This window comes from Taeniopygia guttata, chromosome 2 (assembly GCF_048771995.1).
Source record: "Taeniopygia guttata chromosome 2, bTaeGut7.mat, whole genome shotgun sequence".
Taxonomy (NCBI): Eukaryota; Metazoa; Chordata; class Aves; order Passeriformes; family Estrildidae; genus Taeniopygia; species Taeniopygia guttata.
In genome coordinates, this window is record NC_133026.1 from 93,304,459 (window position 1) to 93,310,070 (window position 5,612).

A 5,612-nucleotide genomic window follows, 5' to 3' on the forward strand; every position below is an offset into this window, starting at 1 on the left:
CTAACACAAGGCTCAGAAACATTCTTCCTTCAGATCTTCGTGGACATGTCTAGATTTATAGATAAATGATTGCCAGTGCTTAACATGAAAACATATGAGATCTAAATGAAAACATTAAAATGCTCAGATAACATGAGTTTGTCTTGCATCCCTGATTTGAAGAGTGTTGGGATATATGTCAAAGTTTTAGTCATGCCATACTAGCACCAGCCCTGTTGTGTGAAGATATATAGAAGTACTATCACATCTGTCAATCAATTTTTATTGTTATTACTTTTTTTTTCCCCTTTTTTTCCTTTTTCTGATATTTCACCTTGATGCAGAGTTCATGACTTGGAAAGTCTCTGCAAGACTCTCTGATGATAGAATTGATTGACAGGAACTACAATAAATTTGCAACCAGGTAAAAAACATGCTAAACACTGTGAAATGTTCCAGTCTTCAAGCTGCTTTGGCCCTTCTATGTAATTGAAACTTCAAGCAGTCCCAAATGCTTGCAACGGCCAGAAATAACTGGAGCAAGAAAGAGTGAGAGAAGGACTACTGTCAGAAATTTTTTTACCAGATTTCTACAAGGAGGCTACTGCATCACTCTGGTTGGACATGAATTTGCCCGTGGTTGTGTGCAAAAGTTGTGGGCATCACATCCAAACCTGTTAGATTCAGGTCAGCATTAGAAATATTACTGAAACAAAATTACCTTCTGATCTAGAGTTAATCAGTTATGTCTAGTCTGGAAAATTTGACACATTTAGGAATATTCTTTGGCATGAAGGCAGGGTCTCACAGCCTCTGTGACTGTTACCAAACTGTCTACCAGCGAACTTGCACATGAATTATGGCCCAAGGTCCTTGGAGAGCAAACGATGTTTGGAAATGGCTAAGGGAAGGATTCTGGCTACTTGGGAGAGGCCACACTGTGGTCAAGGATTGTTCAAACAGTTCACCAATGTAGGTATATGAACCCCTTGCTCCCTGCAGCCATTATCGACCACTCTTAATTCAGCAGCTACCAATGCAGCCTTAATAATACAATACCTTCAGGGAGAGAAATTTTAAAATTATTTTGATATTGCAGCTTCCTGTGATGTTAAAACCAGTGATACTGCTATGTGCAGCAACATATTCCAAGTGCTTGAAAGAAACAATTTCCAATGACTAGTAATCACACCTGGCTATGGTATAGATGCTGTGTAGAAGTTTTCACATTTGCCTTCTTGGCAGTTTCTACATGTTCAATTGAATGACATCATGGACATTGTAGATTTTTTTTCCTATTATTTCAGACTCATGAGGGGAAGAAATATTATGATATTGATACTGGGTTTTTTTTGAAAGGACTTTTAAAATGTGCTTACTTTTCTGAATGGTGCCGTAAGCTTCTGCTGGAGAAAGTGAAATAAGGCACCAAATGTTATGAAACACAAAAGGTAGCATTTGTGATGCACTAAAATCCTTTAACAAGGTAAGACAGACCTCTATGTATACAAAATACTTCTAGAACATCTATACTGCAAGGGTTTTTGTCCTTTGTGCTTGAGATATACAGTCAAGAAATAACTGAAATTAACAAGACACCACACTTTTCAGTTAATATCTCCAAATATTTTCCTGATCTCTAGATTGCAATTCAACTATCAAGATGACCATTTATTTGTGTTTCTTTGCTTCCGAGCAGTATCGACTCCCAGGTAAAGAAGTGGAATTTTAGGGGAAAGAAATTATCTCAGATTTATTTTACATATCCCTTATCTTTTTTACTTCTGTGTTTCATGTATGTAAAATATTAAATTTATTAGTGGTGGGCTAAACAGAATGTAAAATTGACTTTGAATTCAAACAAATGTGAATTTGATATGGATTTTTATTTGTAGTTTGCATTTCCCTGGATTAGAAGAGAAAATATAAATATATTAACAAAATGATGTCACTCTTGTGCTGTCATCAGGGTCTGAATTATACTAAAGGAGGCAGTTTATAAACATGTAATTGAGTGACAGACTTTCTCCTTAAGGGTTAAAAGCTACGCATTAGACAAGATGCCTACTGTTTGCTACAAGAAACAGTGTTTTCTATCTGTTGCAATTCTTATACAGCAAAACTTCCACTGAAATGAAAAATTCAGAGGAAGCATTGTCTGATGAAGGTGTGGGAGATCAAGTGATTTTTTAATTTTAGTATCACTAGGAAGCAAAGGCAACTGTCTTTATCTTGCCAGGGAGTAAGATTCTGTTATCAGAAAATGTCTAGTTTTGAGTCTTGACCATCAGTATTTTCACATGATATGATATGAAAGTTTGATTCATTTGATATGATGTGTAAAGAGCAGCTGGAATCTTAGTTTACTGTCTAAAAGAATTTGTCCTAATATTGCCACTGTTCTTCATCCAGCAAAATTAAATTTAACTTTATTTTTTACTTAGTTTATCAATTAGACATATTTGTGATATAATGTCCTTTATAATTATTAAAGCATGAGATTTTTCATAGATTCATAGAATTGTTCATGTTGGAAAAGTATTTAATCCAACCATTTACCTAGCACTACTATGTTCACCACTAAACCATGTCTCTGAGTATTGCATCCACATATCTTTTAAATACCTCCAGGGATGGTAATTCCATCAATTCCCTCGGTAGGGAAGCCTGTCCCAGTGCCTGACAACATGTCCAGTAAAGAAATTTTCCTTAATAGCCAGCCTAAACCTCCCCTGGTGCAACTTGAAGCCATTTCCTGTTGTTCTATAACTTATTAACTGGGAGAAGGGACCAAACCCCACCTGGATGCAATGTCCTTTCAGGTACTTGTAGAGAGCAATAAAGTGTCTCTTGACCATCCTTTTCTCCAGACTAAACAACCCCATAAGTCTTGCCCCAGACCCTTCACCAACTCTCTTGCCCTTCTCTGGATTCATTCTAGCACCTCAATGTCCTTCTTGTCCTGAGGGGCCCAACACTGAGTGCAGTATTCAAGGTGCAGCCTCAGCAGTGCTGAGTACAGGGACAATTGCTGCCCTCCTCCTCCTGCCCTCCTCCTCCTCAACATTCCTGCTATAGGCCAGGATGCCACTGGCGTCCTTGGCCACCTGGGCACAGGATGGCTCATGTTCAGCTGCTGTCAGTCAGCACTCCCAGGTCCTTTTCCAGTGGGTAGCTTTCCAGCCACTCTGCCCCCAGCCTGTAGTGCTGCCTGAGATTGTTGTGACCCAAGGCCAGGACCACCTCAGCGTATTGAAACTTCATTCTGTGGTTTTCAGCCCATTGATCCAGCCTGTGCAGTTCTCCCTGCAGAGCCTTCCTTACCCTCCAGGAGATCAACAGTCCCACCACCCAACTTGATGTCACTGTGAACTTACTAAGAGCGCTACAAAACTCTCCATCACATATTTTTAAACTTTCAGAGTAATGGACAATTTTGATTATATTTAAAGTAAGTCATTGACATTTTCACACAATAATAAGATGGACTCCTCTGCAAAATTTAAAATTATTTTGAAATATAATAATTTTCATCTCTTTGGTGAATATTTCATCATGTGTACAAGTAGGTTGCACCGTGTTTACTGTGAATTCTTGGATACGTGCAAGTCTCCCTGTGGTAGAACTAGTCTGATCTTAATCAGAATTTACAATTTGTTCCTCATGTCCAGCTTCTCCCTTTACTGAAATTATTTTTTAATTTGAAAAAAAAATTAGAAAAAGACACAACATTTTTTGAGTTACAATCTTCTGTAGACAGTAATACATTATTGTATATTTTTAGATTATGTTTTATTGCCCTGATCAACGAGCTTTTAAAAGTGTAGGAATATAGTGTAGCCTTACCTTGCCAGTACAGAAATTAATAAATTACTATAAGACAAGGTACTCTTTACTATATTAAAGAAACTTCCAATTTCACCTTGATGTACAGATTATTAGAGAATTATTATAATGTGGTTTCACACTTTTCCATACTTGGACATTATTGTCCATTTGATGATAATTTTTTTTTTTTTGTAAAGCCCTAATTGTTTTAATCAAATTACCTGAAAAGCTTGATTTTAATTATAAATGTGATGCTTCTAAACCCCATAATGGTTAAAAAGCTCGATGAAATGACACAAAAAAGTTTGAATTCCACACAACAAGAAAAGTACACAATATTGTTTTACAATAATCTATTTTTAAGTCAGTGTCTTGATTTGTAAACATATATGTTTGTCATAACTGAATCCCCAATCTGTCCTAGAGCAGCTCTGATAGTGTTTAATTTTTAACATCAAATTTTCTAATTTGACAAATATTTTTCTTCCATTCTGCTAGATACTCCATTCTACAAAACATTTTACTACATGGGCAAAATAGTGAAGCTGCATGCAACACTGATAAAAATTGTGCAACAAACTATAAAACAACTTTTTTCTTTCTTATTTTTAATTTTTTAATGCATATATAATTATGTGGTTTTGTTATAATAAGGAGGGTAACCATGTTTGACATGGATGTAACATCCTTTGTGTTTAGTTGGCTGTACCTGCCAAAGGTCTGTACAGGAATACAGCAAATTTTATACATCCAGATGGAAAGAGACTCTAGACACTGGAGACAGAAGAATGTGTTGTGTTCACTGACCAATGTAGTCCTTTGGTAACAGGGAATATTCCAGAGAATAGTACTGGGAAAGCTTGCACCTGCTGGATTGGAGTTGAGATAGTATCACACTTGCAAGAAGTTAGCTTTTGACATTAAATTGTGGACTTGTGATTTAATGACAGAGAGGGCTGACTTACTTTAATTTTTTCATAATCCAGTGTGAAGGGTCAAAATCTACCTCTTGTACTACATAAGATTTCACATTTTTTCCTATATCATTTTAGCTCACAAATGGATGATAAGATTTAGCCAGTTGGATTTACCTGCTGACTTCATGGATTAGCTGCCAGATGACTGTCACCTTCCCTTGCAAAGCTGTTGTGTGCCTGTTTATGTTTTGAGTTTTGTCAATACTGATAGTAGTTCCATGACAATAAGTTTTGAGGAGCAACTTTCATGATCAATTTATGTCCTAAGAGATGTAGCTTTGGAAACATTATTTGAAAATTGATGGGCTTGCTCTGGCAGAACATGCCTTTCTGCTTCCCTGCTGCATTTTGTCAATTTTATTAAAGACTTTTAACTTTCTTCATTAAAGGAGAACAATCAGCCCTCCACATAAAACTTTTGCCACTACAGTGGCACACAGACAGCTCCCAGACTAGTAAGGGCTGGAGGTAGAGGTAATAGCAATAAGTTCCATTCATACTTTTTCTGTCTTATGTAGTCCTATTTTAAAGTGTCTTCTGTTTCTTGGAAAAACCTACCATTGGCATTTAATGTAAGAGTCAATAATATTTTCTTCTGGAAATGAATCTTGAAATCTTACTGTTTGGAAAACAAGTAGATAAATAAAAATAGATTAGTATTGGAGCTTATAAGTTGCTAGCTCTCAGCTAGAAATACTTTGTTAGAATTTACTGTTTCACACTTATTTTATGTCTTTGGGCAGTGTTAAAATACCCTTCATAATGAACCACTTGTCTTTCAGTCTTTCATTCTTACCTCTTTGACTTACTCTGTGAGTATCTTTCCTC